Source organism: Embiotoca jacksoni, unplaced genomic scaffold (assembly GCF_022577435.1).
Source record: "Embiotoca jacksoni isolate LCO1_2020_lvr unplaced genomic scaffold, fEmbJac1.0.p SCAF_64, whole genome shotgun sequence".
Lineage (NCBI taxonomy): Eukaryota > Metazoa > Chordata > Actinopteri > Embiotocidae > Embiotoca > Embiotoca jacksoni.
In genome coordinates, this window is record NW_027185419.1 from 1,287,237 (window position 1) to 1,297,985 (window position 10,749).

The 10,749-nt window shown below is 38.8% G+C and overlaps 1 pseudogene; it reads right to left on the bottom strand.

Moving 5' to 3' along the window:
* Nucleotides 1-831: 831 nt before the first annotated feature.
* Nucleotides 832-9,466, bottom strand: LOC138213812 (zinc finger protein 493-like; annotated as a pseudogene).
* Between the last annotated feature and the right edge of the window lie 1,283 nt (nucleotides 9,467-10,749).

Genomic DNA, 10,749 nt, shown 5'->3' on the forward strand with positions numbered 1-10,749 from the left:
ATGTTTTTTTAATTTTTAGTTCTTTTGAATCTTTACACAACTGTTCCAGTCTTTTGTTGCCCCGTTCCAACAGCCTAAAAGATGTGTATTTCCTTCATGCATTTATGACACACCAAATTACACATTTAAAGCAACTGCAAAACTTTTCCCGAACAACAGAAAGCTAAATTGTCATGACTCCTCATGAGTCAGCCAACAAGGGTTTTAAAAAAAATGGTCCTGAATTGGAACTGAAATTGAACCGAATTATTGACTCAGAAAAAAGGAAGACATGTTTTAGATTCCTGAAACACAGGTTTGGATCCGTCGCACTACCTTTACTTAAAAGTAGAGCTGATGACGCCCTCACATAATAACACTGATGGGAGTTGTTGTAAATAGTCTGGCTAAACATAAAAGAAAAAGTTTCAAAAGACCTCAGAGCACAATGAACATTCAAAACTGATCTGGTTAAAATAACAAAACAAAAAAATCTAGATTCAGAATAATTTCAAAACTTTTATAAAGACAATATTTTTAAATACTTCACAGTGACTGCAGTTGAATGGTGTCTCTATGGTGTGGATCTTTTGGAGTTGATTAGGGGAACCTGAAGATGTAAAAGTCTTGTCACAGCGGTACAGTCTCTCTCCAGAGTGGGTGAGTTTGTGAGTTTTTAACTGATTCAGCAGAGTAAAAGACTTCCCACACTGATCACAGGTGTATGCTTTAACTCCACTGTGGATGAGCTGATGACTTTTTAAATAGCTCATTCGGTTAAAAGATTTCCCACACTGATCACAGCTGTGTGGTTTATCTCCACTGTGGATGCGTTCATGAGATTGTAAATGACTCATTGGTTTATCTTGGTTTGCTGTTGTTGGGGGAGCTCCGTCATCCTCCTGAGGGAACTCATGTATGGCTCCGTTTTTGCTTTCATGTTCCTATGACAACAGACAAAGACACAAACAGGCAGTAAGTGAAATGCATTCGTGGAACAATCTTATCCTACAAGTCTCACAAGGATGTCTGGCAAGCCATTTGGTACAAGTTCCTCATTGGTAAGAACCACAGTTACCAACCAGGACTGATATTCATCCCCTTCTTCTTAAAAACTCTTTGACCTGTACAATTCCTACGAATAATGTTGTTTCAACTGAAAACTGCAATTGTCACTTAAAAAGCTGAAAAGTCGACCAGGAAGTTACACACATGTACAAAAAAAATTCTTCTGATCTAAAACCCCGTTTCAGAAAAAGTTGGGACGAGGTGTGAAATGTAAATAAAGACATAATGCAAACTATTTGCAAATCTCTCAAACCCATATTTAATTGCAAATGGAACAAAGACAATAATATGTGCTAAATCGTCACGACTCCTCGTGAGTCAGCCAACAAGGGTTTTAAAAAAGTTGTCTTGAATTGGAACTGAAATTGAACTGAATTATTGACTCAGAGAAAGGAAGACATGTTTTGGATTCCTGAAACAGAGGTTTGGATCCGTCGCACTACCTTTACTTAAAAGTAGAACTGATGACGCCCTCACATAATGACACTGATGGGAGTTGCTGTAAATAGTCTGGCTAAACTTAAAAGAAAAAGTTTCAAAAGACCTCGGAGCACCATTGAACATTCAAAACTGACCTGGTTAAAAAAAAAAAAATCAAGATTGAGTATAATTTCAAAACCTTTATGAAGACGATATTTTTACATACCTCAGTGACTGCAGTTGAATGGTGTCTCTCTGGTGTGGCTCTATTGGTGTCGATTATGGAAACTTGAAGATGTAAAAGTCTTGTCACAGTAGTCACAGCGGTACAGTCTCTCCAGAGCGGGTGAGTTTGTAAGTTTTTAACTGATTCTGCAGAGTAAAAGACTTCCCACACTGATCACAGCTGTATGGTTTAACTCCACTGTGGATGAGTTGTTGACTTTTTAAGTTAGCCAGCCGGTTAAAAGACTTCCTACACTGAACACAGCTGTATGGTTAAACTGCACTGTGGATGAGTTGATGACTTTTTAAGTTAGCCAGCCGGTTAAAAGACTTCCCACACAGAGAACAGCTGTATGGCTTAACTCCACTGTGGATGAGTTGATGCCTTTTTAAGTTAGACAACCGGTTAAAAGACTTCCCACACTGAACACAGCTGTATGGTTGAACTCCACTGTGGATGAGTTGATGTCTTGTAAGAGAAGACCTCTTAGGAAAACTCTTCCCACACTGATCACAGCTGTATGGTTAAACTGCACTGTGGATGAGTTGATGACTTTTTAAGTTAGCCAGCCGGTTAAAAGACTTCCCACACAGAGAACAGCTGTATGGCTTAACTCCACTGTGGATGAGTTGATGCCTTTTTAAGTTAGACAACCGGTTAAAAGACTTCCCACACTGAACACAGCTATATGGTTGAACTCCACTGTGGATGAGTTGATGTCTTGTAAGAGAAGACCTCTTAGGAAAACTCTTCCCACACTGATCACAGCTGTGTGGTTTAACTCCACAGTCGATGAGTTGATGTCTTGTAAGAGAAGACCTCTCAGGAAAACTCTTCCGACACTGATCACAGGTGTATGCTTTAACTCCACTGTGGATGAGTTGATGACTTTTTAAATGGCTCATTCGGTTAAAAGATTTCCCACACTGATCACAGCTGTATGCTTTAACTCCACTGTGGATGAGTTGATGACTTTTTAAGTTAGTCAGCCGGTTAAAAGACTTCCCACACTGAACACAGCTGTATGGTTTAACTCCACTGTGGATGATTTGATGTCTTGTAAGAGAAGACCTCTCAGAAAAACTCTTCCCACACTGATCACAGCTGTATGGTTTAACTCCACTGTGGATGAATTGATGACTTCTTAAATGGTCCATTCGGGTAAAAGACTTCCCACACTGATCACAGGTGTATGCTTTAACTCCACTGTGGATGAGTTGATGACTTTTTAAATGGCTCATTCGGTTAAAAGATTTCCCACACTGATCACAGCTGTATGGTTTATCTCCACTGTGGATGCGTCGATGAGATTGTAAATGACTCATTGGTTTATCTTGGTTTGCTGTTGTTGGGGGAGCTCCGTCATCCTCCTGAGGGAACTCATGTTTCGCTCCGTTTTTGCTTTCATGTTCCTATGACAACAGATAAAGACACAAACAGGCAGGAAGTGAAATGCATTCGTGAACAATCTTATCCTACAAGTCTCACAAGGATGCCATTTGCAAGCCATTTGGTACAAGTTCCTCATTGGTAAGAACCACAGTTACCAACCAGGACTGATATTCATCCCCTTCTTAAAAACTCTTTGATCTGTACAGTTCGTACGAATAATGTTGTTTAAACTAATTGTCAATTGTCACTTGAAAAGATGAAAAGTCGGCCAGGAAGTTACACACGCACTTAAAAAAAACCTCTTCTGATCTAAAAACCCTTTTCAGGAAAAGTTAGGACGAGGTGTGAAATGTAAATAAAAACAGAATGCAAACTATTTAGAAATCTCTGAAACCCATATTTAATAGCAAATGGAACAAAGACAATAATATGTGCTAAATTGTCACGACTCCTCGTGAGTCAGCCAACAAGGGTTTTAAAAAAGTTGTCTTGAATTGGAACTGAAATTAAACCGAATTATTGACTCAGAAAAAAGAAGACATGTTTTAAATTCTTGAAACACAGGTTTGGATCCGTTGCACTACCTTTACTTAAAAGTAGAGCTGATGACGCCCTCACATAATAACACTGATGGAAGTTGTTGGAAATAGTCTGGCTAAACTTAAAAGAAAAAGTTTCAAAAGACCTTCATTGAATATTCAAAACTGATCTGGTTACAAAAAAAAAAAAAAAAAAGATTCAGAATAATTTCAATACTTTTATGAAGACAATATTTTTACATACCTCACAGTGACTGCAGTTGAATGGTGTCTCTCTGGTGTGGATCGTTTGATGTTGATTAGGGGAACCTGAAGATGTAAAAGTTTTGTCACAGTGGTACGGTCTCTCTCCAGAGTGGGTGAGTTTGTGAGTTTTTAATTGATTCTGCAGAGTAAAAGACTTCCCACACTGATCACAGCTGTATACTTTAGCTCCACTGTGGATGAGTTGATGCCTTTTTAAACAACTCATCAGACTAAAAGACTTCCCACACAGATCACAGGTGTATGGTTTAACTTCACTGTGGATGAGATAATGTCTCCTAAAAGAAGACCTATGAGAAAAACTCTTCCCGCACTGATCATAGGTGTGTGGTTTTTATCCAGTGTGGATGAGCTGGTGAGTTTTTAACGTACCCATCTGAATAAAACTCTTCCCACACTGATCACAGGTGTATGGTTTAACTCCACTGTGGATGAGCTGATGACTTTTTAAATGGCTCATTCGGTTAAAAGATTTCCCACACTGATCACAGCTGTATGGTTTATCTCCACTGTGGATGCGTCGATGAGATTGTAAATGACTCATTGGTTTATCTTGGTTTGCTGTTGTTGGGGGAGCTCCGTCATCCTCCTGAGGGAACTCATGTTTCGCTCCATTTTTGCTTTCATGTTCCTATGACAACAGACAAAGACACAAACAGGCAGTAAGTGAAATGCATTCGTGGAACAATCTTATCCTACAAGTCTCACAAGGATGTCTGGCAAGCCATTTGGTACAAATTCCTCATTGGCAAGAACCACAGTTACCAACCAGGACTGATATTCATCCCCTTCTTCTTAAAAACTCTTTGACCTGTACAATTCGTACGAACAATGTTGTTGAAACTAAAAACTGTAATTGTCACTTAAAGGTGAAAAGTCAGCCAGGAAGTTACACACACAAAAAAAAACTCTTCGGATGTACAACCCCGTTTCAGAAAAAGTTGGGACGAGATGTGAAATGTAAATAAAAACAGAATGCAAACTATTTGCAAATCTCTCGAAACCATATTTAATTGCAAACAGAACAAAGACAACATATCGACATGTATTATCGTTGTATGAAAAATGTGCTCATTTTTAATTTGATGGCAGCAACACATCCAGAGGGACTGGTGATATAACCTGTGGTTTGCTTCACCAGTAGACGACACAACAAATAATGATAATTAAAACTGCAAGCAGTGATATATGAGCCCTCGCATGTTGCGCGACGGCTCCTCGAAGCAAAGAGGGACGCATATCTCAGCTTAAAGATGCTATTTTTGTCTTGTTTTCTTTCTCCAGCAGGAGGCGCTATGACTAAGACTAAATATGACTATCAGGTTTCTTCAGGGCTGGACTGCTATCAAAGATGTAATGTTTGAGGAAGATCGGAATAGGTACTGAAAAGTTACAGTCAGTTGTAGGTTAATGGCGAGACGCTCAAAATGGCCACCATAACACGGTCACACCGATCGACGAAAACAAATTCATGATGCCAAGAGACTTTTCGGTACATCTCGATGTGATACACGGCCAACAAATTTGGTACATTTAGGTGAAACTAGGTGCCGGGGCTGCAATTTAAGGGGCACTGGCGAGCCGTTTGGCCACGCCCACTCGCAAAACACATATCAGATGCATCGTCTCACCACGCCGGATGTATGTGACACGTTTCGTGAGGTTTCAAGCATCCTTTGACCTTAAACATCAACTTCCTGTTTCACGGCGAGACATCAAACTTTGCCGCAATACCATGGAGACGCCCATTGACAAAGTCGAACAAAATTTATATACATATGTGTGTGTATATATATATATATATTCAAACATGTTTACGTTATTCTGATCCCGACTTGAGGTTCATGGGATTAACCAGCTCGATTTAGCATGTAAAAGTATGAAAAGTGTCATTTCTAGTTGCCACCAGGGGGCGCTATGACAAGAGTGAATATTACCACACAGGGGTCTTCAGGGGGGGGCTGTTATCATACCTGTGATGTTTGGAGAAGGTCGGTCCATGTACAGTATTTTTCGGACTATAAGGCGCACCGGATTATAAGGCGCATTAAGCAAAACAACACAGTCCGGTAAATCAAACTCCGGTCGCGGGCTGCCTCACATGAATGCACTTTTAGTTCAGACATTACATTCCTGTTACTGGGCGATCAGGTCGTGACACATCGTACCGTAATGCTCCGAATATCCATTGAGCGCAGCGGCTTCGTTGCTTACCAAAGTCGTACTTACACATTTCGACAGATTTTTGAGCGCATTGTACCACATAAAATCGATCAATAAGCACAACAAGTAACCATACATAAGGCGCGCTGGATTATAAGGCGCACTGTCAATTTTTGAGAAAATTTAAGGATTTTAAGTGCACCTTACAGTCCGAAAAAATACGGTACATAAGATTTAAAAGCAACTTGCAGTTTCATGGGGAGACCCTCAAAATGGCCGCCACTTTACGGGCACACGCATCAACAAAAATTAATTATTTTGATAACTTCTAATCCCAAACATGTTAACTGCACAGAAAAAAATTCAGGTCGGTCTGACAAAATCCGTAGGAGTTCGTTAAAGTACAACATGCGCGAATCGCCCAAAATGGCAACTAAATTAAAAATGGCGGACCTCCTGTCGAGTTGACGTAACGGTGCAATGTAACTTTTTTGTGTGTCTCGGTGTGATACACGTGTCCACCGGATTTCATGTATGTAGGTAAATGTGGCCCCCGGGGCATCTCTTTAGGGGGCGCTAGCAAGCCATTTGGCCACGCCCACTCGCAAAACACATATCACACCTTCGGTCCTCGGGCCCTAAAGAGAAAAATAATCGCTTGAATAACAATAGGGCTTTCGCACCTTCGGTGGACAAAACTATGACAGGCCCCCGAAAAAATATGAAATGGTTTCCGCCCCCCCCCCCCCCAAAAAAAATGAAATGGTTTCCCCCCCCCCCCCCCCCCCAAGCATCAGCTTGTACCATTTTAAGTTATTTTCTCACCTTTTTCGAGGAGTTCATTTTTCCTCGGTGGCGGTTGACTTTCCTTCCTCCTTCAGACGGGACCTGTAACATCAAAAAATAACGTTGAAAAATAATAAATAAATAAAACTATTGCTTTTCCTAGAAACTTTTTACAAAAAGTTGTGGACAAAACACTTCATGAACACAACAATGAAATTAAAACATTTCAATCTCGAACTAGAATAAAAACAAATTGTAGGTGTTATGTCAAATGATCTGAAAACAAGATAAAATAATTTTTGTTGGGTTTTGAAATGTTTAACCTTCCTGCTTTCTTCGCGGACACATTACGAGAGCTGCGTTCATCGTTTTTTTTTTTTTTTTTTTTTAAACCATTTCATATTTTCCGATGGCAGCAAATAATCAGTCCTATAATGAAAAATGTATAATTTTTTTTTTCTTTTTTTTTTCAAACCTCGTCATCCAACTTGATTCCAACGTATTGACACTGGTTTTACACTTTATATATATATATATATATATATATATATATATATATATATATATTTACAGTCAACAGAACTCATTTTCACAAAAGTTGTACTCATCTGAGTAAAAAAAAAGTGTGAATTATTGTTATTATAATGAAAATTAAATTGTAATTTCTTGACGGATCATCACAGACTGGTACGTCATTTTTTTTTTTTAAACCATTTCATATTTTCTGATGGCAGCAAATAGTCACACCTGTTGTCAAAACTGATCTGGTTTGTTTTTCAGTGCTTGTAAGGCATAATGGAAAATTAATCACAAATTATTTTGTCAAACCTCGTCAGCCTACTTCATTCCAACTCGCCGACACTGGTTTTACGCTTTTTATTTAGTCATTAGACCTCATTTCTTCTGAAATTATAAATCATTTTTGAGTAAAAAAGAAGCCAAAATTGATCATTTGTAGGATAAATAACATCAAAGGAAAACTTCTTGATGGAATATCACTGTCTGGTGCCTGTCACAGTTTTGTACAAAAATTGTTTTGAAACCAATTAATTTTTTTAAAGATTTGAAACAGTCTTGTTTGATATTTTAGAACATTGCACATAAATTATCGCCCAATTCTGCGGCACATTTTGTGAGTCAACGTCATTCCAACTCAACTAATTTTCACACACCTGGTGTGTGTGTGGTTTTTTTTTATGTTGCGGTCCCGTGTTGGGAAAGGAACATCAAAGGACGAGTTAGGACAGCTGCACTTGTGAACGTGAGTGTGTGTGTGTGTGTGTGTGTGTGTGTGTGTGTGTGTGTGTGTGTGTCTTATTTGGGGGGTTGTAGTCTTGTCAGGTAAATGCAAATCGAAGGTTTAGCTAAAACAGATTGTCACGTGGAGCTTTGAAGGGGCGGTCTCACCACCGGGTCATTTGTGACCCACAAGGACCACAGATGTTATATTTTATTTTTAACCAGCCATATTTCACTGTAAGTTGCCATCATTGATTTTGTTGTTGTTGTTGTTCTCTTCGGTCAGTTGGGGAAATTAAATTACAAATAAATAACACGTAAATAGACTTGTGATTAAAATTGTTTTGAAAACGGGTCACGAAAGGCCGGAGTACAGCAGGAAGGTTAAATGAAGGCTTTTATGTTGTATTGATGTTCAACTACACTGCCAGAGCAACATTTCAGACGTTTCTTTTTTTCACTGTAGATTAACACACTTCAACATCTTTTCTTAAAGAATGTAAATAACAGAAGTCCTCAAATATGTTGCTTCTAAAAACCTGCTCAAGTCACCACCTCCGCCTCATTTTGAACCAGGAAAAACCTCTGATGTTGATGTGTAGTTAGAAGAATAATGATGTGTATTTTCTCTTTTCACATTTTTGCATGTATAAAATGAATAACTTTGGATTATGGTGTCTGTTACTGCCAGTAAAATGTAAGATGGTAGATTGCTGGACAACGCTGCTCTTTCAGGAAGAAGAAATCCGAAAACTGGTTCTGACGTCATGCAAGAGATGCACAAAATCACAACTGTTATTTATTCATTAGTCCACGTTGAAATTAGATTTAGTTGTATTACCATCTGTACACTGGTTCACTGCACTATGTGCTTTATCAATATATTGCTCCATTAAAGGTTACAAATCTCTTGCTATGTGTTAATATTCGGTGAGTACCTGATTAATCAAATGTATTCTGACCCACCACGCGGGACGTTAAGGCCTACTTCCGGTCCTTGTCTGTGGCCTGATGTAGCCTAGCCTGCTAACTTAGCTGCTTAGTTTACAGCTCACACACTTAATAATTCCCACCTGCAGAAAAAGATCCTTCTGTCGCAGCTTTCTGCGAACACGAGGAAAACCTTTAATGGAGATGTTTGTGTTCATAAACACGACGTAAACAACACGTTAGCGTCCGTTAGCTCGCTAGCGGTTAGCTCGGGGAGAGCAGCAGCAGCAGAGAACATCCGGGACATTAAGAGCCAAACAACACCAGTTGAACTGAGGCTAACGTTAGCTTCATATTTACCTTTCGGATCACCGAGGCCATAAAACCGACAGCAGCTCGGCCGAAACCGGGTGCTTCAACTTCCGTTAACTTCGTCCGGTGACCGCAGCGGAGGAGAGAGGAGGAGGGCGGAGGAGGAGGAGGAGGCAGGAGGAGGAGGCGCTGATTAAAAGCAGACGTCAGCCGAGAATTAAACTGAAAATTAAATTATTTGAGTTGTAAACAAATTTGCTCTTTACAGTTTTGTTAGTTTTGGTCAGAATGAAGAATTTTGCTTCTGAAACTCGACTTCTTGGCTGCAAATTAAAACCTTTGGTCACAAGTCATAAAACGTTGCTGAAGTCAATCCACCAATAGAAACTCCCGTCACAGCGCATGCCCCGCCCACTACGCCCAACTCAGCTGGAGGTTTTTGACTTGAGACAGAAGGTTTTCAATGTGCAATCTTTTCAATTAATAAACTTAAAACATTAATGAATAGTAAAATACAAAGGAAGAAAGAAAGTACAGGACAATTTTCAACTGCTGATAAAAACAGAAGACTGTCACATCTGTGCAGATGTTATTTAGAATTTTACCAGATGTTTTAATGTCGTTAAATACATTAATTTAACGAGAACACAACAGAATGAACTGCGATATATTGTGTGCAGTTTATTGATCATTAATCGCAACGTATTGATCCTCCCTGACAGATAAACATTTATTCTGTCTAACAGGCGAAACCTTCCAAATCAGACAAATACAACCTGAATCTGTCCTTTTTAACTCAAATAAAAAGCTTCTGTAAAAACGACATGTTGAACTCGACCGATCAGCTGTTTCCCATCACGAGCGTGAACGTTTGAAACATGGAATTCAAACATATATTCTGCTTATTGCATCATCAGTAGCAACACACCAACACTTTTGGGAAACTCCGTCTAGTTTACATCAATCAGTGAAAAACAAGATCTATATTCTTTTTAAAATCTATTTTAACGTTTAATGTTTTTTTGTATAGAAAGTTGTATTTAAACCACTATGATCAAATCTGGACTTTTTTTCGTGCGATGAATTCACATAGAAGATATAAATATATATATATTTACATATATATGTGTATTATAACACTATGGTGGGTGTGCGGTCAGGATCAAGGAGACACTAAGATTTCACTTTAATTGTGCTAAATGACTTTAATAGTGTAACGTCATGTTAGACTCATATTTTATATCAATCATTTTAACTTGACACAAAAAACAAACAAATGTACTGACGACAAAGAAACTGATATTTAACTCAAGAGACACATGAAGTCACTGAAAGATGCCAATCAAATCCATCTCTGGCTTAAAAGAACAACTTTCGGTTATATCCCACCCACGACCCACATCCCATTTTATTTAATAATGATAATAATAA